Source organism: Macaca mulatta, chromosome 11 (genome assembly GCF_049350105.2).
Source record: "Macaca mulatta isolate MMU2019108-1 chromosome 11, T2T-MMU8v2.0, whole genome shotgun sequence".
In the NCBI taxonomy this organism is placed as follows: Eukaryota; Metazoa; Chordata; class Mammalia; order Primates; family Cercopithecidae; genus Macaca; species Macaca mulatta.
The window spans coordinates 28,473,787-28,500,064 of NC_133416.1; the positions used below are offsets into that span (position 1 = coordinate 28,473,787).

The 26,278-nt window shown below is 41.1% G+C and overlaps 1 protein-coding gene across 1 annotated transcript in view; it reads left to right on the forward strand.

Annotated features, from left to right (window-relative positions):
- The window catches only part of SSPN (sarcospan), a 112,740-nt gene that overhangs the window by 3,945 nt on the left and 82,517 nt on the right, over positions 1-26,278 (forward strand). The gene's annotated exons all lie outside the window — the stretch shown is intronic.

A 26,278-nucleotide genomic window follows, 5' to 3' on the forward strand; every position in this document is an offset into this window, starting at 1 on the left:
GCACCTCCAAAGCCTCCCTCCTTAATCCTGTCTCAAACGGGTACCAGCACAGGGCCAGCAACGTGATCCGACCTGCCGCTGCTGCCACATCACTGCTCGGGGAACCCGTGCGCGCGCGCGCTCGCCCTGCAGCCGCGGCGCTCGGCGCTGGGAAGCACAGGCCAGCAAGAGCCGAGTTACCTTTCCCCAGAGCCACCCCGGGAGCCTGACTCACTGCTAGTGAGAGTTACCGGGAGGTGCCCGGGGATGCGCACTGCCCACGCCGCCCTGCGAGTCCAGGGGAAAGCATGTCTTGAGGGACTCCCAGGGGTGGGATGGAGGGAATATATATATTTCTCTAGATACACATAAAAGCATAGAGATAAAACCAAGGTCTTTCCTGCACCGAGAGGGATATTTACATTCTTCCCGGGGTGATCTCCGAAACACTGATTATTGGCAGTGATAAGTGAACCGAGGGGAGAACGCCGAAGGCACACGCACCAGGGCGCAGCAGGGACTGGGGCGCCAGCTACGTGTCCCCCAGCCCGCCCCGCCGGGCACGGGTTCCGGGGACGGATCTGGGTCGCGGGAAGCGGCGGCTGGGAGGAGGTCACGTGTCTGCGGGAGTCGCGTCTCCTCCCCGACTCCAGGAGCAGCCCAGGCCGCGGCGGCCGCTCGCGCTGCTGCAGTCTCCGGAGTCCTGGGCGGAGACGCGCACTGCGTCTGGCTTCGTGACTCGGGCGGCGGCGGCGGCCCAGGATCACCCCGGCGTGAGGAGACGCTCGCGGTCCGTTCGGTTCATCTGTTTAGAGGGCCTTTTAAGGTCTCTGGAGTTCCTCAAATAGGGGGACGTATTTTGCACCAAACAGGCAATTTAATCACGATGGTTCTTAATTTAAAAAGTATTTTTAAAATGCCGACTTTATTTTAAACCTCCGTCCGACCTCTGTCCTATTTCCAAAAGGTTAGGTAATTAAGACCCTTTAATGGTGAGGGCACGTTGGAGACCTAAAAGCGACCTATTCTTGCAGTACTGTATCATTTTTACCTCTTTTTAATTGACTAAAAATGGGAATGCCGTTAGGTGAATAATTTAAAAATTAAAACACCAGTTCCCCTTCTAGATTTCCGAATGTTTGGAGTAGAAAGGGGATGCAAACATTTGCTCCAGAGCTAAATTTCACTTGAAAAGGATGACTGGTTAGGGAAAATGAAATAAAGACAAGATCACTGCATTTTGGCCTTGTTGGGCTAAAAACACAAGGCAGACATCTGACCAGGGCAAACCTTAGAAGCTAAGTCTGGGGCAGAGATTAAATGCAAGTTGGAATAGAAGGAACATGATCAGGAGCCTTGAGGCTCAAGGGTGAGTTAAGTAAGCTTGCAGCGCGCCATAATTTAAAGGGACAAAATGCTGCAAATGACAAATGAAACTTTTATCTGTTATCTCTTTGAATCTCCTCTTTCCCCCATCCCTTCTGCCGCAAGCTTCCCTACTTCCATACCCTTTTCCCGCGATACCTACTCGAACTGCAAATGCCGTCTTTTCCCATTTTTGATCTCCTTTGTTGTTCTCCGCCCCCTTTTCCTCTTCTTTGCTGTCTTTCCTTTACGTACTCACCTTTTACTCATGTTTCCCATTTTCGTTTCTTCTTTATCTTCCTTTCCCTTATGTTCTCTGTCTACCTTTTCCCGGTTAAATGCCAGCTTTTGCCCTTTCTCTGTAGTTTTGTTAATCTCCTGTTTGCTTTTTGCCCTATTTTTCTTTGATCTTTCACCCTGGCGACTCTTCTTGCTTACCCCCACTTCCCTTAAACTTGAATCCCACTCCTGTTCTTTCTCAAACTCTTGGCTTCTGGAATATTGGGCATAGTTTGATGCCTCTGAATATCCCTTTGCTGCAAGAAGGGTGTAACAATAGCTAACAACTATATAGTCTTTAGTATTAGAGTACCAGACTGCATTCAAAGAGCTTTTATGTATTAACTCATTAATCATTTCCACAACCCTCTAAGGTAGGTACTATTATTGTTTCCATTCTACAGATGAGAAAATGCTTACAAAGTGAGATTACAAAATGTTTCCAAGGTCCCAGAGCCAGGATTTAGGCCCAGACAATGGGTTCCAGAGTCTGGACCCTGAACTCTTACCCCTCAATGTGAATAGTGAGGGGTAAGGTGTAAGTTTTAACTAGCTGCTTCAGGGATGTTTTTCTATTTACCAGTATAAATGTGCACATTTGTGTGTGCCTGTGTGTGAATGAACTTGTGTGGGGAGTTTTGCAAGAGAGATGGAAAAGGGAGAGATGTTAGCATTGGAGCTGATGGCAGAGATAAGAAAAACTATGACAAAAAGAAGGGAGGCAGTCTTTTGCCATGTCAGTGAGTCATTCAGTTGGCATCTGGGTTCAAATTTATTGATTTAAATCCAAATATCCTAATTAATTGTTATAATTTTGTACAGATGGACAGATGGAAGTACAGTTTAGAAAAGGCTGATGGTGACCAGCTATCCACCAGCTCTGCTGAGCAAACTGAGCCAAGCTCTAATGTGAAGACTTCAGGTTAGCAACAGGAAAAGTTCACCTGTGGTGAGGTTAGAAAGGGAAAAAAGTACCCTAACAAAGGAACAGAAACTGGAATGCCGTCTTTGGATATGTTTTAAAATAGATTGAGTCTTATCTTTTTAGGAAAGCTTAATGCTATCCTGCTGAAAGCCAAGAAGATACAAGATGAGCTCAAAGCCCCATTTGAGCTTATAATTAAAGAATTTTGTGATGCTTTGCTTTCAATTAAAGGTATCCATCTTTCTCCTTTTAATAGGCGAGGGGTAGCCGCTTCCATTGCTTTTCTTTGGTTAAGTAAGGAAATCATTACCTATAGAGACGCTAATGAAAGGAAATACTAAGGCCAATTCTCCCCCCTGCCTAAGTATCCTAAGTCCTGCACTCATTATATTCAACCTGTGACTTTAGAAGGTCTTATCCTGTTTGCAAAGTCTTGGATTTCCAACAGAAACAAAACTCACCTGAAAGGATTAAAGTTTCCATGGGGGAATAGAGGGTTTTCTGCCTCTTTAGGGTTCTGCAAGCCCTACTGCCCTTCTGGATAATTAACTCCAGGGTGTTTTAGGAACCGAAGTCTGATCCAAACTAACTGTACATCTCTGATGGCCTTAAAGGCCTAAGATCTGCTTAGGGGCGTAGAGTCTCCTGCCTGTGATACTGTGAAAATGGCCCTTCTGAAGGGCAGAAGCCATTCTTGATCAACTCTGTTTTAGACAGTGGACAAGAATCTACAGACATTCTACATCAAAGTTAAGCAGAGTCCACAAAAATCCAAAAAAGTTTTGGGTTGATGCTAAAATCAAGGCCTGGAGGGGACGGCAGGGTGGGATCTGGACTTACAAAAGCTTCCCTAGGAATTTCTGCTCTTGGCATGCACACCTGCTCTCAAAGGAGAAGAGTTAATGTTGTGGGGCATCACAGAGAGAAGGGTGCCTCAGAGAAGGATTTAAGGAGGGACGGCAATTCCTCTGCTACTTACCAGAAGCCAGTATGACTTTAAAATATTGATGATGTTATTTGCTGAAAGTACCAGATTTTAAATCCCAGAATAGAAGATTGGGTTTTCCAGTTGCATACTCAGCAAATGAGCAGAAACAGCACACGTGTCCCCTTTTAATTTGTAAAGGAACGTAAGTCTTTCTGTAGACTATCAATTAATGTGTCTGTGGCCATAAACATATCTATGAATCATGTTTTATATTTATGTAACACTGCTCAAGAAGTTTATGCACTTATTAGTCTTTGCATAGCTTCAAGGAGCAGATAATATTGAGTATTAGAAATAAATTTTATTCCTGCTGAAATCATTTGTATTTTCATATTTATGTGGCTATCAAAACCATTTATGCAGGCTGTTCTGAATTTCATGTGTGCTCAACATTCCTGGAGTTCTTAACATACAAAAGACAACTAGGAGAGAGCCAAGCCCAAAGACCACAATAGGATTCCCTGGCCCTTCTGCCCCTAAGTGTCTGCCTGGTCCCTCATGGTGCCCATGTGCTTCTCACACTGATTGAGGTAGATCCATAATGAAACCAGAAAAGTAGCATGAGGAGAAGATGACAACCCCGTAAGGATTTTCACAAAGTGTTCTCCACCATTTCTCTGGATTCTCCTGGACTAGTTGGATGGTGGAAGTCTGCTGAAGAGGGGCATGTTTCCCTTGTTACTGCTGATGAAAATTCTTGGAAAAATCTTCCAAGAGAAACATGCTTATAAAATATGAGTCACATTCAAATAGAAATAAGATACACTAAACGTCCACTTCTCTCACCCCCCCACTATGGGCTCCATAGGGTCCTTACATCAATTGTCAGATGGTGTCCACCTGGTGCAGAGAGCTGTCGGTAATAGATACTTCTTCCGACTTTAAAGGTACTCCTACTTTAAAAAAGCAACAACAACAGAAAACTAGCTTAGGAGGGTTAAATCTAGACTTACAATCAAAACTATTGGTATAAAACTTTTTATTTCACAGTTAAAGCAATAAATCGTATATAACAATTACCCAAAAAGTGCTATGGTTCTGGTGTTAACTTATAATCACCATTAGTAAGGAAACTGATTGAAATCTAGGATGTGTATATTAGTTAAGATCTGCATTTTAGCCAAAATAACAGCAACTTAAATTAGGAAGTTATTTTTTGGTCACATAAAAGGAAGGTAAGCAGTCCAGGAGTAATGTGAAGTGGTAAAAGTGCCATCAGTGTCCCAGACTTCTGCTTTTCCACTTTCCACCAGCGTCCATCTGCAAGATCACCCCATGGTCAGAAGATGGCTGCCGGAACTCCTGCAGGGAAGGATGAAAGGGTGCCTGCCAGTTGAGCAAGGTCCCTTTAAGGAGCTTTTTTTTTTTTTTTTCCAAGCTCCACCCATCTCATTGTCCAATCCCATTGCAAGGGGTTAGAAATGTAGTTTTCTAGCTGAGACTACACAGCAATATAGGGGTTTTTTTAGTAAAGGGGAAGTGTAGACTAGATACTGGGTTGGCACTAGCCATATCGGCCGTGATGTGACTAGAAGGAAATGATTTGTCCATGTCCTCTTCTTTTTTCATCAGTGAGTCTGTTCCCCTCTATTATGCCATGAGTTGGCAGCATCATTTTATTGTATTAGGGTATTTAATTCCAATTTCAGAAAAATGTCAATCCTCCTATCTGCAATTGCACAAACTTAACTAACTCCTTAAGCACATGGTCCTTAACATCTGTATTTTTAAGTTCTAATAATTGTAGACATCTGCTTAGGGAGGAAATTTAATAGAGTTTGCTCTTCTTCCTGTAGAATGCAAATTTCAGCTGCATGTTTTCTTGGAAATGATTGTCTGTCTTTTTATGTAGCAGACCTGTCCTCTGGTTGTCCTGTCCCTGCAGCTGTGTGTTCTGCCTCTAGCAGTTGGCTTGAAGAGAGCAACTTCCAGGAGAAAGGCACTCTCTGATAATTCCTTGAATACAGCTAGGATTTTGCACTTCATTCACTTCTAGCCACATTTATACAATTGCTTTAGGGTCAGAAGATTGTGGGAGAGCTATGCTATCCAGTTGGGTTCTGGAATAGATGAGGGAGGAAAGAAGAGGTAAGTAAGTGCAGTGCAATGGGAGAAGAGGGACTAATTTCTAAGGCTGGGATTGGGAGGTGAATGCTGGAAGGGAATGTATCTTTGGAGCATTTTACTATGGACAGGTATTAAGGCAGGTGTCTTATATACAATGTCCAGTTCTCTCAATCCTTTAAACTAGGCACCATCAACTCTACAGATGAACAAACTCAGGCTCAGAGACCTTAGGTAACTTGTCTGTTGTCATGTAGTAATGGCAAAGCCAGGCAATAGGGACCTATATGTGCTCCTGGGTGTTGTCACTGGCAAGAGTCTTGAGTTTTAACAGTTACCTTCTCCCCTCAGCCCCTGAGAGGATCTCCTATCCAAGCATTTCACCTCCCTTGGTGAAACCTCTACTTCAGGTCATGGGAGCCCCTGCCGGAGGGTTGGTGTTTAGAGGAGTTGTTGAGAGATGAGGAAGATGGTGGGAGGGGAAATTCTTAACCCCATTCTAGTTGACTTCGAATTTCTGATGTTTGAATGGGAATTCTGCACGTATTTCCCAAAGACAGACACAAGGGTAAGGGTGTGTGGTTAGCTCACTGAATAAAGCTGCCCCGTGTCTAGCATCTTGGGATCTCCTATCCAATCCTCATCCATTGAATGAGTATTTACTGTGCTTATATGAGCTATGCACTGTGATGGGTTTTAGGGATTCAATAGTGAACGTTGTCTTCAATGAGTTTACAATTTAATGGATTAAATTTCTCTTAAGAGAAAATATCACTAAGAAAGTGAAATAATTATCCTAAAGCTATTTTATGTTCCAAAAAAGCCTCCTTTTTGGTACATTTGAGATACACTTAAACAGCTCTACTTCTTTGGTATTGCACTTTAGAAATCGTTCCAGAATATGTAGTCAATGGCCTTGGTCTGTGGGTAAAGCTTGTCCTGTAAAGACCACTGGCAGAGAAAATGCTTTCTTCCCTGCTTTCCTGAGCCATCTAGACCTTCATTATATTTACCTCCCCAATTTGCCCTAGTTCCCTGATGGTGAGGATGACTGTTCAACATCCACACCTTCCAAGCATATATAATTTCACTGTCTGTGCTCCTGTTCTGCTCTCCACCTTCCCCTGGGATTCTGCCACCTCCCTTGACAAGTAGGATCTTCTTATGGCTTAGTGTTTAAACTTTCTCTCTTTGGTGTTTGAAGCTAATATTGCTCTGGATTGTAATTTGGTCTACTTCTTGGTGTTCCACATCCTCTGTAGTCTCTGTTAGGAAGCTCCTTCTCATCCCCAGCCCCTCAGCCCTCGCCCTGACCACAGTTGCTTGGTCATTGCCCTAGCAGGTTTCTTTTAGGGGGAGATTGGATAGGGTTAGACTTAGCTAATTTCCTTTGCTCTAGAGAAGGCACGAATGGTTTCATACAAGAGGATAACTCATTACAATGACCCATAACCTTTGACACATAGATTTTCACATCCTGCAAAGGACAACTTACTCATCATCATATATTTGACTCCCTCAGTTCTTTGACCTCAGCAGTTCAACCTGGAAAGGGACCTGACAGGGCTGGCGAATTTGGCCAACTTAATGTCTACATCACTTTCAGGTGCAGGGACTGGATGGCAAATTTAGCAAGACTGCCTGACCTTTAAACGAAGAATGCAGTGATGATTCTTAACCCCTTCATTCCCTCACTTCCCCCATCCAATTAATAACAATATCTGAAGATTCCACCTCTTAAATATCTATAAATCCATCCCCCTTTCATCCTAACTGCCCACACTCCAGACCAGGCCCCCACGATCTCTCACCCCAAATGTTGCAAGAGCTTCTTCCCTGCTTTTAACAGTTGGGGTCTAGTAAGGAAGATGAAAACCACCCTAGATATTTCAAGTAGGAGGAATTTGACAGAGGAGATTAAAGGCATAATCATAAACTTTAGAAAGGCTAGGATTATCAGTTTTGGGAAAAACTGTTATTGACTTCCAGGAAATCTTGACAATCAATTGGTTCAGGGAAACCTAAATCCCATTGAGCTCAGCTGCTTGCCATGTGGAAGAGGCTGACTTGCAGGAGCTTGTCCAGAAGCTCCCGTAAACCTCACATCTGCACACAGCTGCCAGGGGAGAAATACGGTGTGTCTCCATCACTTTCCACATCTTGCACAGGGGCCTCTCAAAGGCAGAATCTAAGTTAGAAAGAGGTGGGGAAGGGATTCCGGAAAAATGTGATTCCAGGTTTCTATTATGTAATGAGGACAGAGTGGAGAAGGCAGTGCAGCTGGTGCTGAGTTGGCATATCTCACACCTGTATCCACCGTATATGCCTTCTCTCTCCCTCCACCACACTGAATTCAATCACTAAGTCATAGCCAGAGCAATTTTTCTGTTCATGTCATTCTCTTGATCTAAACCCTTTAATAGCTTCCTATTTCCATTAAGTTAAAATCAAACTTGAAACTCTTCAGTGGCCTGAATATGATTTAGTTCTTACCTACATCTCAGTCTCATCGCTCATTTCTCTGCCCGCCTTTCTAGAATCCAGCATACCGGCTTTTTTTCAAAAAATATTTTTTAATGTACCCTGCTCTTGCTGTCTCAGGTCCTTCACTCATACTGTTTTGATTGATTAGAATGTTTTGTGCCCACTTCCCCAATGCCTTTCCCTTCTCTTCTTCCTACTCAACCTTCAGGTGTCATCTGAAACATCACTTTCTCCAAGAAGCCTTCTCTGAGTTCCTAGACCAGATTTGTCTCCTTTTGTCAGCTCCCTTTGTGCCTGTAATTCTCTTTCATAACTTCTACTGCCTGAAAGACTCATATGACTTTTCAGTGTCTGTCTTCCACACTAGTTTGTAAGCTCCGTGAAGACAGACACCTGAATTGTTTACTGCTGTATCCCCAATGTCTAGGACAGTGTTGAGCACAGAACAGACACACAACTCTTTTCTGAATGATTCCTAAATGTGCTCCACCAAATCATCTATACACCAAAGTTGGCTTGTTCCAGGAAAACACTTGAATGACAAGTCATAACCAAGCCACATAACATTTGAAGTGTCCTTGTACCTGTTGAGGGTGAGGAATAGAATGTTGGTTCCCACCCTCCCATCCCCCACCAGGACTTTCCTATATTGGTGTGGCTTTTACGGGCAGGGACACCCTCACTATACTTGGAGTACTGCATATTTACTTCTTGGCTTTACCAGGCACATGGAGATTAGAAAGTAGGTACCATGAAGGATCATAAAATGCTCCTGATGTTGCAGGAAACCCAGTAGTCTGGCACAGTCTTTAGTGAAGTAGTGGGAAGTTCTGTCATGGGGTAGGACCTGTGGCTGTGGAATTGCTGTTTGTCATTGTACCAGGATGGATGTGTTCTGTGCCCAGAAGGCAGTAAGCTCTGCTCCCTAGCAGCCTTGGTAAGTTGAGTTTCTCACTTGCAGAACTTTTACTTCCTTTCACAGTGTACATTAGCAAATCAGAGAGACTGTAAAAGCTGGAGCCAGTCCAGTCGAATTCCACAGGTGCTCCAGAGACCGTGGGTTGGTGAGGTAACATCCAGGGCATGGCTCTCAGAGGCCAGAAGTGGGGAGGGGGCACAGAGTTTGGCCTGGCAAGCTGTGTTTACAGGTTTGCTGGGCTGAGTGGATCACAGGAGGGGGTCCTGGGGCAGAGCCAAAGAGCTTGGTTACCAGGAGTGCAGAAAGAAGCAAGCACTGTGCCAAGATGTAGGAGTCAAGCCTCAGACTCCGGAACAAAGTGGGAGGATTGAGAGCCAGCGAAGCCAATCCATCAGAATGCCAAGCTGGTAGGCACAGAGGAGGCAAGGAGCGAGGGGTCAGTACAGACAAAAGAGAGCTGGGGCAAGATGCGGGAGGCAGTGACCAGGTCTGGAGGATGCACTACGAATGTGGAGGAATTCTCCTGGAGGTGGTCAGTCAGTCATGCCCTTGATAGGCTGGAAATAGGGTCAGAAACGCATCAACCCTCACCCTCAAAACAACTTTGCATTTGCTCCTGGCACTCGTACTTGCAAAAACACATAGCTCTCATTTCTCTAATTATGTATTCAGAAAGAAAGTTTTGATTTTTCTGGTCAAGGGTTTCTTGCAAAAATCAAACTACGCTTGCCAAACATAGCCCCGGTGACCACAAGCCATCAGCAGGCCTGGGTCTGAGTTCACACCTGCTCAACATTCCTGCATTGCCAGTGGTGATCCCGCTGAGATACAATTCTGAGTCAATTTTGTTATTGGATAATGGGACTACTGATTTTTCTGGAACCCAGGCTTTTTATTCTGTTTTAGAAATTCTGCTTCAGACATACCAAAGGTAATGAAATAGACACATCACATATTTCAGTCCTTGTTTCATATTACAGTCCACCCTCCCTATCTGTGGGCTCCCATCCATGGATTCAACCAACCTTGGAATAGAAATATTTGGAAATAAATTGTGTCTGTATTGAACATGTACAGACATTTTTCCCTTGTCATTATTCTCTAAACAATACAGTTTAACTATTTATTTAGCATTTACATTGTATTAGGTGTTATAAGTAATCTAGAGATGCTTTAAAGTGTATGGGATGATGTGTGTAGGCTATATATAAAAGACTATGCCATTTTATATCAGGGACTTGAGCACCCAAGAATTTTGGTATCCACCGGAGATCCTGGAATCAATACCCCGCAGATATCAAGAGATGAGTGTGTTTCATGTTGCTACATGTGGTGGCAGAGTTGGTATGGACTTAGGCTTTAAGATCAAGAGGACCTGAGTTTAAATGCTGTTTTCCCCTGAGTAGCTGTGTGACCTTGGACAAATTATGAAGGAGTCGGTTTTCTCAAATGTAACTACAGAGAAATAGCAGTACCTCCCTCTGACTGTTTATTGCGTGTCCGTGACAATACACAGAGAACACCCACATCCTAGTAGATGAGCAATAAATGGTAGCTATTATTTTTTCCATTTGAGCTGCTTGGTTAAAATTATGAGTGTCATAGAAAATATGGGTATATGAAAATAATTGATGAATTGAGTAACATTTTAAGTTCAAGAGGTAAACCTATTGCTTTCCATTGCCCTTTCCTCTAGTAATAGGTGAATAACAATAAAAAAGAAGGCCAGACCTGTCAACATGATTTTCCATTAATGAGACGTAGTTAAGAGTCCACGGTACTTCATGTGCTACTTGGAAATAGGCAGTACTGGTCACAACCTTATCCTTTTAAATCATGCTATTTAGACAGCTCCTCTGAGAGGTCACATAGTTCTATATTTGTGCACAAATTGGGGGAAATCCTGTTAGCCCGTGCTTTGTCGTAAGTTAAAGCTTTGTTCAGGTCTTAAATGAATGACATGGGTGAATTAAGTTTCAAACTTTGTTAGCTGGCCATGGGAGGTATCTTGACTTATTTCTTCTTTATCTCAGCCATTCTACATTTAATAATAGCAAGACTTTTTTATGGCAGTTACTCTGTGCCATGCTCTCTTTTAGTGTTTTGCAAGTCTTAACTCATTTAATTGCTCAACAACGCTTTGATATAGATAGTGTGTTAACGCCATTCCAAAAAGGAAAAAACTGCAGCACAGGTTAAGTAATGTTTAGAGAAGTGAGGCTTCATGATGCCAGAAAGAGCATGGCTTTGGGGTCTGAAACTGTGAGCATAAGGTTAAGCTTTACAAATACCTGTTTGCCTAGTTGGGAGAGGCAAGGTTTTGAACTTCCCTAAACCTCAGTGTCCTCATTTATAGAATGAGGATCTTATATGCCTGTTGTGAGGTGACTAGTATTTCTGTCACATAGAAGATGTCCAATAAATATGTCACTACCTTGAATATATATGTATGCATACATATATATGTGTGTATATATATAATATATGTTATATATATTATGTATATATATTTGAGATGGAGTCTTGCTCTGTTGCCCAGGCTGGAGTACAGTGGTACAATCTTGGCTCATTGCAACTCCCACCTCTTGTTTTCAAGTGATTCTCCTGCCTCAGCTTCCCGAGTAGCTGGGATTACAGGGGCCCATCACCATGCCCGGCTAATTTTTTTGTATTTTAGTAGAGACGGGTTTCACCCTGTTGGCGAGACTGGTCTCGAACTCCTGTCCTCAAGTGATCTACCCACCTCAGCCTCCCAAAGTGCTGGGATTATAGGCATGAGTCACCGCACCCAGTCTACTACACTGAATATTAACAGTTATTCCTCAGTATCCACAGGGGATTGGTTCCAGGACCTCCCCCCACCCCATGATACTAAAATCTGTGGATGTTCTAGTTCCATGTAAATAAGGCATAGCATTTGCTTATAACCTATGCACATCCTCCCGTATATTTGAAATCATCTCTAGATTACTTATAGTACCTAATATGACATAAACACTATATAAACACTGAAATTTAAAGTTTGTATTGTCATTTATTTATTTTGATTCAAATATTTTTGATCCACGATTGGTGAATCTGTGGATGTAGAACCTGTAGATACAGAGGGCCAACTGTATCTAAAGATATCCAAATACGCCATCATTTTGGTGGTTTATTTTCTCCTGAAAAAGAAATTTTTGATTTTATTAAACTTTTCAGCTTTCCAAAATAGGGTGAAATTTGATCACTGAGTTAACAGTAGTAGAGTATCTTCTATGTGCAAGGCATTTTCTAGATAGGGGCTATCCAACAGAACTTTCTGCAATGATAGAAATATTCTATAATCCGGCCTGTCCAATGTGGTAGCTGTTAGCCACATGTGGTTATTGAGCAGTTAAAATTGCTTCGTTTAACTAAGGTACTGAATTTTAAATTTTTATTTAATTTTAACTAATTTAAATGTAATTTTAAATAGCCACATGTTAGTGACTATCACATTGCACAAGGAAAGCCTGGATGCTTTAATCAGGCCCACATACTGATCGATCCATAAATAATTCTTTGACAAAAGCCAAGACATTTTTTTAACCTGTTCTTTTTTAAGTTGTCTATGGTGCTCAGAATCTGTGTAGGAAGAAAAAAAAAATCAATGATGGAGCATAAATTCAGGCTAATAAAGATAAACTATAACCCATTTTAATTTTACTGGAACTCAAATGACATAACTTATCAATATCTTAAAACAGTGATCATGAATTTGCTATGAATATTTTAGCTACTTCCAAAAACAAATAGTAATATAATAATTTTAATTCTGCATATGATACCATATAGCAATTAATTAGGTTTAGATGTAAGCGGTGGTGTGCTGGTAAATGTTTAACTGGTTCTTTATGAAAAATGTAGGTGTGTGCCTAAGAGCATGTGTGTGTATGGTTTATTATATGCCATGTTATTATAAATGTTGTGTAGCAAAACACACACTTACACATAAGAATAAAATATATGTTACTCCTCTGAATGCCATATAACCAATTGATTTTCACTGAATGCTTTTATTGATTTTTGCTAAATTCTTCTATCTCTTGCCAACCTAAGAGTGTGATTAATTCGCAAGTGTAATTCTGACATTAATGTTGACGGAAATTTTCCTTTATGTTAATGATTAAGGTGAAAGCCAAACAATGAAGACATTTGTTAGAACCTCATTTATTCATCATTGATATGAGCAACGTTTTCACTAAATCAGGTAATAATTTTCACATACTGGAAAAATATTTCCCCATTTTTGTGTGCTATTCACAATGTGATAACTATAAATGTGACACTTTAAATGGAATCTGTCTGATTAACATTTTCTCTATCTCTTTTTTGAGTCCAACAATTGGCAAAATAATAAACTTGTGGCACTTGCCAATTTCCATGGTGTAAATACTCACACCATTACTAATGTGACATCACGGACAGTGGAGTTAGGACAATATAATAGATGTAATAACTAATCTCAAGAGCAAATAGTAAAATGTGGTAAATGGTAAGATAATAGTAAAATGTGGTAAACAGTAAAATAATAATAAATGTCGTAAAACGACTAGGAACTGATGGGCTTTGGGTGTTTATTACCTTTGTTTTTACTGTAATTTATTTAGTGGTAAATTTTTATAACTTAATTCCTAATAGTATGGAGTCCCAGAATGTTGGTCCTGTGTTTATCAGCAATTTATGAAGCAGACACTCTTTGCCAGCACTAGGTGCTAGGGCTATAAATATGAATAAGTCCTGTCAAGATTTGAGTTTTCCTGGATATGCTCTTGCCCTCCTCTCTTGTCTACTTTTCCTCCCTGGATGAGCTCATCCAGGCTCGTGGTTTCAATATCATCTTTATGATGATAATCCCAAATTTATGTTTCCATCTCTGCTTTTCTACTGCAAGCTCCAGTCTCATAAATTCAACTTCCTACCTGATAACTCCGTTTGGATTTCATATAGTTATTTCATGAAATATAGTTGTTTTTAGAAATGACTGCATGAAATCATGACCATTCTAGCCTGGTACACCTTAATGTCCATGTTTTGCTCCAAACCCATGTAGTCTTCCTCCACTCTCCATCATTCTCAGTCAGTGACACTACCATGAACCAGTTAATTGAGCTCTGATTTTAGGAATCATCCTTGGTCCTTTTCTTTTATTAACTTTCTACATTGAACCTATCGGCAAGTTCTGTTTCTTCTATTCCAAAATACTTCTCAAATCTGGCAGTCCTCACCATCTTCACTACTGTCACCCTAGTCAAAGTCACTGTCTCTTATTGGGACTACTGAGAGACTCGACCTGGTTTGGATTTGGTTCCCACCCAAATCTCATGTCGAATTGTAATCCCCAGTATTGGAAAAGGGGCTGGGGAGCGGGGGAAGTGATTGGATCATGAGAGTGGATTTTACCCTTGCTGTTCTCATGATATTGAGTGAGTTCTCATGAGATCTGGTTGTTTAAAATTGTGTAGCACCTTCCCCTCCACTCTATTCCTCCTGCTACGGCCATGTAGGACATTACTCCTTCCTCTTCACCTTCTGTCATGATTGTAAATTTCCTGAGGCCTCCCCAGCTTGTACTGCCTGCAGAACAGTGAACCAATTAAACCCCTTTTCTTTATAAATTACCCAGTCTCAGGTAGTTCTTTACAGCAATGCGAGAACGAATGAATACACTCATATTTGTTCTTCCTGCTTTCCCTTTTTCGTTACACAGATCTTTCACATGGTATGAAGAAGGAACTCTTAAAATATAAAGCAGCTCATGTCACTTTTTTGCTTAAAATCTCTCCACTGGTTAATGTACTTCAGTTAGATCAAAGTCCAATCTGTAGTAGGCAGAATAATGGGCCTCCATAAATGTCCATGTCCTAATCCCTGGAACCTGTGAATATATTACCTTACATGGCACAGGGAACTTTGTAAATGTGACTACATTAAGGACCTTGGAAAGGAGAGATTATCCAGGATTATCCAGGTGGGCACAATGTAGTCAAAAGGATGTTTACAAGTGGAAGCAGGGGGCAGAAGAGAATTAGAGGGAGAGGTAGCGATGGAAGAGCCAGGTAGATGCAGCACTGCTGTGTTTGAGGATGGAGGAAGAGAGGCAAAACCCAAGGACTACGGGTGCCTCCAGAAGCTGGAAAATGTAAGGAAATGAATTCTTCCCCAGAGTCTCCAAAAAGGAGTGCTGCCCTGCGAACATCTTGAGTTTAGCCCAATGAGACCCATGGAAGACTTCTATCTCAAAGAACTCTTAGATAATACATTTGTGTTGTTTAAGCTGGTAAATTTGTTGTAATTTGTTAGCATAGCCACAGAAAACTAATACAGTAACCTGCAAGACCCTACAACTTTCTCCTCAAGATCCTCACAAAGCTGGTTACTCATCATTTGGATTTCCAGAATCTCCTCAAAAAGGCACCACCACCACCTAGTCACTTTTTACTCTGTGCTTTATTTTCTTAATAGCTTCTGTGAGAATATGAAATTGTCTTAATAATTTGTTTTTGTCTTTATACCCTCTTACCAGACATATACCATTAACATATAAACTTCAGGAAGTCAGGGACCTAGTGTATCATTTTCATCCAGTAAACACTCTGTGAACATATGTTTGAAAAATGAATGAAAACATGATGTCTTGCTCAGGATATGCACAGTCTATGGGAGAGAAGATGAGTAAAGCAATGATTACACAGCAGTATAATGAAGGCTATAAAAGGGACTCATATGGGGAGTCACAGGCACCCATAGGAAAAGCACCTTAGCAGGCTCTCCAGAGGAATGACTATCGGGCACAACCTTGAAGAGAAAGTAGGAAAGCAAAAGCCTGGTAAAAAGGAGCAGGTGGATTTTCAGGCAGAGGATGTTGGAGGTTGTGAAAAAGAATACACAGGTATTAAAGGAACTGCAGGTGATTTGTTTACTTTGGAGCCTAAAATGAAAGGTAAGAAGGTGTCTTACCACAGGGACTTCGTATGACTTAACAAGAAATGTTGGATTTGTCTAGGTGGCAGGAAAGGGTTTTAAGCAGTACCAGTTTTGCATTGTAGAAAATGTATTCGGATGACACTATTGATAGTATATTGAAGGGGAGTAATACTGGAGATGGGACACCAGTTGGGACGATATGGCCATTTTCAAGAAGAAAGATTGTAGGACAGTAACAGTGAAAATGGAGAATGATAGGGAGATCTGTGGAAGTATTTTAGAGGTAGGTTCTGTAGGATTGGTGACCAATTTATTGTGTGGGACACTCAGAGTTTGGCTTGGGTGACTGGACAGAGAGTAGTATCTCCAATGAGAATAAGGAATATGGGAGGAGGATATGAGACAAATTTCACTGTGACAAGTTTGTGATGTGCCATGGGTGGAAGAGGCATCTCAGAGGAAGCTGGATTTAAGTCTGAATCTTGGGAAAGATCAGGGCTAGAGATTTATATCTGGAGTGAATGGAATATGTGATATGAGTGAGCTATTTCAGGATATGGAGATTAGAAGAGAAGTAGGTTGAGGGTGGAATCCTGGGGAATACTGAATTTTACACATTGGATGAAAGATGTATGTCCAAGACTGAGACCAAGAAAGAATAGTCAGAGAAGAAGGAAAGAATAAAGAATGTGCTGTCATCTACAGAAATGCCTAGCTCCTTCATCTGTACCTGAAATTTAGTGAGACTTCCAATGTCACCTCTTCCAGGTCCTCTCAAATGGATTCAGTTGCTTTTCACTTTACTGTACTTTTATTATAATGATTGTCACATTGTATATACCTATTTTTTATGCTGGTCTAATTATCCTACTCCTAGATAGTAAACTTCTTGAAAGCAAGGACTATGACTTACTTATCATTCTTTGTAGTTCTCAGTAGGATATCATACACATATTACCTTTATGACAAATTAATATGGCCGCTGAATATAGCAGATATTTTGGAAAGTAGCCTTTATTCGTATTTTAAAGAAATAGTAGTCATTTGATTAAGTATAAGTGGTATCAAACAGCTAAGCAAAATATTTCTTTAAGATGATGGTAGTGTATCATCTTAATATACTTGATCATCATGAGCTCCTGTGTAATCATAATAGAGAAATATTAATTGCGTGCTTATTATGTTCCAGGTGTTCTGTTGAGTGCTTTATACGCGTGATTTCATTTAATCTTCACCTATCGCTGGGCATCATTATTCTTATTTCACAGATGGAAGATAGGAATCTCAGAGAGGCTGAGTAACGTGCCCAAGATAACACAGTCAGTAAAGAGCTAAGATTTAAAGCTAGACAGCGTGCCTGCAGAGCTGGTGTTCTAAGTGCCTCTCGAGGGCCTTTTAGGTGACATTAGGGAAATCCTGAGCTGAGGCAGGTGGGATGCAGAATGGGTACTTCAGGGGCCTGTAAAAGGATTAGGCTAATTTAATTGCCGGGAATCAGGTAGACATTTTGAACAGTTAGAAAGAAATACTTGACATATTAGCATGTGAAGCAAATAGTTACATTTTTGTGATGTACCTTAAAACAAAGGTCCCTAACCCCCACAGCAGAAGGTGGGCGGTGGACATGCAAGTGAAGCTTCATCTGTATTTACAGCCACTCCGCATTGCTTGCATTGCTGCCTGAGCTCCACCTCCTGTCAGATTCTCAGGGGAGTGCAAACCCTATTGTGAACTGCGCATGCGAGGGATCTAGGTTGTGTGCTCCTTATGAGAATCTGATGCCTGATGATCCTTCACTGTCTCCCATCACCCCTACATGGGACCATCCAGTTGCAGGAAAACAAGCTCAGGTCTCCCACTGATTCTACATTATGGTGAGTTGTATAATTATTTCATTATATATTACAATGTCATAATAATAGAAATAAAGTGCACAATAAATGTCATGCACTTGAATCATCCTGAAACCATCGCCACCAACCCAGTCTATGGAAAAATTGTCTTCCATGAAACTGGTCTCTGGTGCCAAAAAGGTTGGGGACCGCTGCCTTAAAACAAAGACTTGCTGATTTAAACAAATACTAGAGTAAGATCAGTTCTTTCAGCAAGTGATTTAGAATGCAGAACTTTGCCACAGTTTACCATAGCACAAAAATCAAATGCTGGCCACCAGGCTCTAAGGCAGGAACAAGTGAATGGAATGGAGTAAAAGACCCAGAAAAGAGTTTGGTGCCTAAGCTAGGAGAGTTTTAAGATGTCTTATGTTATTGTATCCCTAGTAATAACCATCCCTCCTGTTCTTTCCTGTTTATCAACCAGGTAAGGCATGGTTTTCATTCCCCCAGCATGGTAACATTGTAGCATGTAACATGTACATTCTGAGTTTCTCTTGGACTGTGAGCCTCTCAAGAATAGAGCTCAGTTTTTCCATTTTTCTGTGTCAAATACAGAACAAGAGCAGGCAATGAATAGGATACAACTTATGACAATTATTGCAATCTAAAGCAGATGTGAGCTCCAAGACAGTAGGAACTTTGCTGTTTTTGTTTACCTCTGATCCTTCAAGACAGATACTGAGCTCAGTAAATATTTGTTGAAAGAATAGATGGTTTTATAGCATGGTTTTATATCATCCGAGAGGTAGAATGGATCGTCTACTAAATCTTTCTGTTTCCAGGGTCTCTGATTATATTATTCATAGTCTAAATTCATATCAAAAGTTATGAGTTGGTCACTCTCCTTCTCTGCCAATGCAGTATGAACTCTGTTTATTTTTAAGTATACTTTTCCAGATCATTCAACATAATGACAAATTTGCTAAAAATAATCATTTCTATAGCACCATATAGGTATATTTCCAACTATTATTTCAATTAATTTAATAATAGAGTAAACAAGTGATTAACTATCTTATTATATTATTGGAGAAGAGAATTCTAATGTGAGACATTACCCACTCAAATCCATATTTTATGAATTGTGTCTAGTCTATTTTTTAGTTTATTAGGAAAAACTAGGATTGTCACATCTGTCAAACTCTTATCACATCTACCTTTGTGTAACTGAAATAACTCAGACTTCACTGGCCAGATAGCATTGTTGTATTATAACTTCACCCCAACGCAAGTGGCAAAAACCAAATTCACATTAGCTGAAGCAGTGAGAGATTATTGGTCCATGTAACCAACTGAAGGGAGGCAAGGTGACTGGACCTGCAGATGTGAGCATCATTAGCTGTCTTTTGCTCCAGTTCCATGTCAGGTTACCTCTGCAAACGAGCTTTATTTTCTCAAGCCAGTTTCTTCCTCAAGACTTAACCGAGGTTGGAGATGGGGGCCTGCAGCTTTAAGGCCTATCTTCACTTTGTAACCAGATCCTTCCACCTTCAGTTCAAGAAAGGCTGGGAAAGGACTCCGCACAGCTCCTCTTGGGGCACTTGATCAATCACTGTGTCCTGGGAGGGCTGGTGAAGGGCTCTGATTCATCCAGTGTCAGGAATGAGCCCACCCTCATGGTTGGGGGTGGAGTGAAATGTGTGTCAATGGAGTTGGGGAAAAGTGCAGGGCAGACAACACAGTGGCGTCCACTGTGCCCGGGACATTAGCATTGGTACCCTGTTAGGAGATGGCAGGACATTCTGTCTCATACAGAGCCTCTGCTGCTAACACTTCTGGGCATCCTCAAGGTGCCTCCAAGTATCCAAGGCTCAGTCTTGGTTTTCACTCTCGACTGTGACTCTTGCAGTCTTGGACGTGCTCATGCAATTCCTCTTATGAGGCAGGAATGGCGCCACCACCATGGCCTCAGATTGGGTGGATATGAGTACAACTCCATGTAGACAGAACTAGTATTCCGTCCTCATGCCCCTATGACGAATGCTTCTTTTAGGAGCTAGGATGGAGAAGACATAACATGACTCCTTGTGCCCCATGAACTCATGGTACAGTTCACTGCTTTGGTGCTACAGCTGGCTGGGTCAGGACTTTGTGGACCCATGTACACATGTTCACCCATTGGGCACATGCCACTTGGAAGGCTGAAACTCTGTTCCTGTTCCTGTTGACCGTTGCCCTCTCACCTTAGCTGACATTGACCTTTTGCTGCCCATGGAGCTGGAAGTCAGCCTTCCCTGATGTTGGCTAAATGACAGCAGTGGTGCTGTTCTGTAAATCCAGAGAAGCAGTTGCCACCCAGAAGAGACAAGTGAAGAGAAGGGTGGTGCCTTTCCCCCTACATAGCAAAGTGGGGCAAGTGGTGGTGGTTCACCTTCTCCAAGTCAGACCTATCAAGTCTTCCCCAGAGTGTGCAACCTGCCGAGGCAGATGGCCTGAGATGGGATGGATTCATCATCACTTTCCAAGTTATGTGCAGATGGACAGTTACACTAGATACCCTCGTTCTTAGGGTGGCTTCTTGGAGCACCCTCAGTCTCACCCTCGTTCTGACTCCTGTTGCGCTCATTTCCATGTAAGAATGGTAAGGGACATTTATGCTGTTCAATTGTACCACCCAGAAGTGATTCTTTGCTATGAGTTGATTTAGTCATCTAATTCCTCAAAATACTGATTCACCTAAACTTTAGTATTAGTAGGAACCACAGCCTCTCCATACCACAACTGGGAGTCAACAGTTCAGTGTTTGAGTGATCCTTCAAACCTTGGCCTTCAGGTGAAGACAGGCAGATCACTTGAGGTCAGGAGTTTAAGACCAGCCTGGCCAACATGGCAAAACCCAATCTCTACTGAAAATACAAAAATTAGCCAGATGTGGTGGCACAGGCCTGTAATCCCAGCTACTCTGGAGGCTGAAGCAAGAGAATTGCTTGAACTGGGGAAGAGGAGGTTGCAGTGAGCCGAGATCGGCCACGGCACTCCAGCCTGGATGACAGAGCAAGACTGTCTCAAAAATAAAATAAAATAAAATAAAATAAAATAAATCATTATTTCTCTTTAATTTACCGACAATAAGGTCAATAAGCTTTAAACTTTAAGATTTGATTGATTCAACCAAAAAAGCAGTATTTAAATTACATACTTTTACTTACAAACACACAAGGCTAAGTAATATATAAGAATAAAGCTTCGATGTGCAGTGCAAGTTTATCCCACAGGTTTTAAAACGACTGATAGCAAGGATTCAGGTACCTGAACAAAGATTTCAGGTTGGTAGGGTTTGACTCTTTTTCCAAGGATGCTCTTCAAAACGTAAGCAAATTGATAAATACAAGTGGATAGGTGAAGTAAGAGTCTTGCTTAATTCCACTTTCTGGAAATATCCATATCTGAGCTTTAGCTCAGCCAAGACATCTTGTAACATATATAATAAAGCAATATGCAATGAAGGTAGGATGTGAGAAAATAAAAAAAAATAATTTTGGGTTTTGTTTTTCTTTCTTTCTTTTTTTTTTTTTGAGACAGAGTCTTGCTCTGTAGCCTAGGCTGTAGTACAATGGCATGATCTTGGCTCACTGCAACCTCCGCCTCCCGGTTCAAGTGATTCTCCTGCCTCAGCCTCCTGAGTAGCTGGGATTACAGGTACCTGCCATCATGCCCAGCTGAATTTTGTATTTTTGTAGAGATGGGGTTTTACCATGTTGGCCAGGTTGGTCGTGAACTCCTGACCTCAGGTGTTCCACCTGTCTTGGCCTCCCAAAGTGCTGAGATTACAGGCATGAGCCACCACCCCCAGCCCAGCCATACTATTTACAAATGAAAAAAGGCATGGAGGTATTTTTTGATTACTACTTAATGCAACATCAGAAATTTTTGTGTGAGCAGAAATAACCATAAAAGATGCAGAACTTGTTTCTCCCCACTCTTCCTCTGCAAGCCTGACAATAGAAGGCTTTTAAGGGAGCAAGTGCTTGCTTTTCAACGATCTACCCCTGTCTATCATCAAGTGAATGTGTGCAGAGCCACAGGTCCTATGTGTAGGTGGTTAGGTTGCTATAGTTTGGGGTTAACAGCAAGGCTCTCAAAATGTATGTGGGAGGGGGCAGGTGCACGTTTGTACCTCTGCGTTTGCCCTAATAGAATCTTCTTGTTACAAATATTGTAGTTAAGACAACTTTTTGGAATTCTAGAATATATCTTAATATTTATTTAATGAGTAATGCTTAACTTTATAAAATAGACATGCCTGGGGATTTTTAAGACAATTGATAAGCTTATTCTATAGTCTGGAATTCTGTTTTATAAATTTCTCTCAAGGGAGGGACTCAAATAACTCATCTGTGGCCAGCAACCCATGAATTAACATGGGGCTCTTATTGAGAACCTATCTGCATGGGCCCTGCTGCCTTCCCATCCTCCCGCCAGCTGAGTGCCAGGCCATCTCCATGGCTGTGTGTGAAGCCTTACATGGGGGCTATTTTGGGGTGACCAGCTTCTTCCCCAAATTCGAATTGGGCGATTGGCCTGTAGTTGTGTTACTCTGAAGGAAATGAAGATGCTGCACAGTTTGTATTTTTGTTCTGGGCACCGATGGGGAGGAGATCTTAAATTGATTTGAATAAAATCTAGACAGTGAATAATCCTGTTGAATGCTTTAGAACTGACTTTTTGAGATAAAGATGAACAAGGCAGGCTTGTGTGATGATAAAGAACGGGCCAGCACAACGCGCTGCTTTACAGAGTGGATGTAAGTGAAAAATTCCGGGGTTGGAGCAGGTCATAATTCCCCTACTTAACGTTTTACGATTTTGGCATCTTGCATTCTATAATATTTTAACCCAGTTTCATCTTGTTTCAGGCATGGTTTTCTAAAACTATGTCTATATCAGGTAAAAACATGACCTCTAAAGACTGTAACATGGTGCATTTTTCTTTTTAAAAAGCTTGCTTTAGGATGAAATTCTCTCAGTTGTGCTTCTATGTGACATTTCCATTCAGAAATGTCTTGAAAATAAATGAAGATGTTATGAGAATTACAGTGGACAAAATGCCCTTCCTGACTGGCTAATCTAGTGCAATTACTGATCTCATTTGTGTTATCACACTTGCAGACATGCCAGGTGCCTTCCCCAACCTCCCCCAACATGCACACAAATGCCTGGATTTTTTAAAATCAGAAATTCTCTTTGTTCTCCATCACACATTATTCCTGTTTAAGGTTTTCAACTTGAAAAACTTCAAGCCATCTTGGATTTTAAAGTAATGGTAGATTTTTCTTCTGGAACATTTATCTTATGTGGAGAAGCACTTACTATAAATTGGTGAATACAGAGCTTACTCCCTTTACCTGATGCAATAGATTTGATGGAGTTTCTATATTCCAAGTCAACATCACTATGGCTGTTTGCTTGTGTTGCTGGGTTTGTAAACATTCAATAAAAGTCTAGTTGTCTATAACTCTTGGGATTAGAAACTCTTAATTCCTTGTATTTGTATACATCTACCTTGCATTTGTATGTATCTACAATTCCTTTTATTTGTATACATCTACCATAATGGTGATTTAGGGGCACTGTGAAAGCAAGAATTATTTTTAAAATTGTCAAAGAAAGGTCAAATTCTGTCCCTAATGATTTCCATATTTTGCTCACTTTATTTGGGGGCAAAAAAAAATCAGCTTTAGAGCAGCCAAACACCAGACTTGAAGCCCAGCTTCCCCTTTCCCTAGTGCTGCCCCGTGGCAAGTGACTTCACCTTTCTCAGCTTCATTCTACCCATCTTTCTCTTATGAATAATCCTATCTAGCTTATAGGTTTCTTGTGAGAGTTGAACAAGACAATAAATGTACGTGTCTGGTGCATAATTTTTACTCAGTACCTGTTGCCTGTTACCATCCACAACAGCAACGAAAACAATAATAATACCTTGGAAATAGTCTGTGTGGAGCATATGCTATAATTTTTGTTAGCCAAATAATGGGAAAACCCATTACTCAATTACTACACCTTTTATTATACAGTTAACATATGTAGATTAGTAGACATGTGCATGCACACATCCATACATACTGCACCTGAAATGTTTTTTAATTTTAATATTTTTAGAGCCTTTAAGTGAACCATGATGCACCTGAAATCTTTAAGGAGAGGTTCTAGAATTTAAATCCTTTTGTACATGTGCACATATACTCTCAAGGTCAATACTTCCTCACATCTTCTGAAAGGTAGGAAGAAACATGGGCACATAACTATGCTATATGGGGGACTGTCTCAAACTTGAAGATGTTTCTGGTCGACTGAACACCATCCTAACCTAGGGCACCCATGGTTTATAGCTTCTTCTTGATTGTGTCAGGACGGGCTCAAGGTCAAGCTCACATTAGCCACAAGAAAGGGAGCACTTTGGAGAAAGCAGAAATGGGTTTGACTCTGGGGCAGCTCGGGGATGCTTTATTTCGCCTCCCAGGTCTCACACAGCAGGCTTCCCACAACACCTGGTAGCACCATCGCACAGCTGGGTATTTTGACACTGAGCAGCAAAGTTCAGTAAAAGGTTTCGCTAATGTGTATGCGACGCCCTCCCAAATATGGCATCGTCACATTTCAGTCTCTTACCCAGTTTGAGTTTCACAGACTGATGCTATAAACTGGTTTCATTATTTTTTTTTTCATTTAAGTTAATGTTTTTATTTTCCCTGGAATGACTACATTGTTTCTTTGTCCTGTATATACAATTTATATATCCTTGAAAAAGAGCTCATTTACAAGTGTGCTTTTAAAACGGAAGCCAAATGAGAAGCATTTTAAAATTTTTGTGCAAATCCTTGTACATGTTTAATTTGGGGAGTCATCTGCATCATTATAATGTATTTGCTTACTAAAAAAATATTTTAAGGGAAACCCTTGAGGCCCCACGGTTGAGAATATTTTGTCATAAACCAGCATAAAGCCAAATGCTGAGTGTTAGTGGATTTTGGAAAGAGGCATAAGGCTTTCGATTTTTTTAGCCCTCTCTTAAGACCTGGAAAGGGACAGTCCTCACAGGGATTTGTGATGTATTCTGCAGGAGGATAATTTTGCCTCTGGGAAAATCAGAGCCAGGCCAAAATCACTCCTGGGATTTTGAAGTCTGAAGTCACTTGTTTGGCTCTGCTCACTGGAGAACTCAAGAATGCTATTCATCGGCCAGTGTGAACAGTGGTTGAGAAATGACTTGCTGTAATAATCATTTCCAGAATTTTTTGAGATACAGAAATTCTTCCGCATTGCTTTTCAGGCACTGGAATGGCACATTTTGGTGGGCTTTTCAGGTGGAACTTAGGAAAAAAAGGGGCAAGTCTATATTTTAATATTTCTATGACTGTTCTTTCTCTCAGAGAACGCTTGAGTGCCCTGTTAGTCTTTTGAACAGGTTTTCTTGAGGAAAAAAATACAATTGTGCTATAATGCCAGCATGAGATCAACTTTTGTTAAAATACCTAGGCAAAACCACCAAACATTGCTAAATCCTTTTGGAGAGGCTAGAGAGAAACTGAAGGAAGTTACAGTTCATTCCAAAATATTTAGATTAGAACTGGCATTATTTCCCTATTTAGATCTCTTCTCAACCATAAAAGAAAAATCACATACCTTGTGTTATTTTTCTCTTGCTGTTACCCAGCACAACTGCCCTCTTAAAATCCTCAGTTGGGTTCTAAGCTTTTCTGAGGCACCCTTTCACAGAAAGCTTTCGCTATTGCATTGAAAAGCAAATCATTTATTCATTCAACACTAAATACCTAGTGTGTGTCAGGCACTATTCAGAGTTCTTGGGAGTAAATCAGTGAACAAACAGACAAAGCTCCCTGCCCCCATGGAGCTTGCAGTTTAGCTCATGCAGAGGATCTAATTTACCTATGCATGACAAGACCTGACCCTCAGCATACTTAAAGGTTCCCTGTGGTCCAGGGGGATCTAGTACAAATTTCTTGTAACAGGGCTGCACAATTTTCTAACACACTATGCTACATGTGGATAAAATAAATATATCTTAGAATTTTGTCCATACCTGGTCACATCTTCCTCATGTGCCCCTGCGTGGTAGAAAATAAAAACAAAACGAAGCAACTAGAATTTGTCTCATCCAATGCAGTAATGTAACCATTGCTTTTGGATAATGCTTAGTCCCTAGATTGAAAGAGAGAAGGAGGGGAAAGAGATGTCACACCAGATAATACTTTTGAATCCTGAAAGAAGAATTTCTCAATATTTTATGCTATTCATAATTCAGTGACTACAAACGCAATACACTTTTAAGTCTAATCTGCATTATTGACATTTCCCTCATCATTTTCTTCATTCTAGGCAATCCACAAAACAGTAAGTGAAGAAGCCCTGATCTGTCACATTTGCTCATTTCCATGGTGTAAATAGTCCCACCGTGGCTAATTTAAAGTA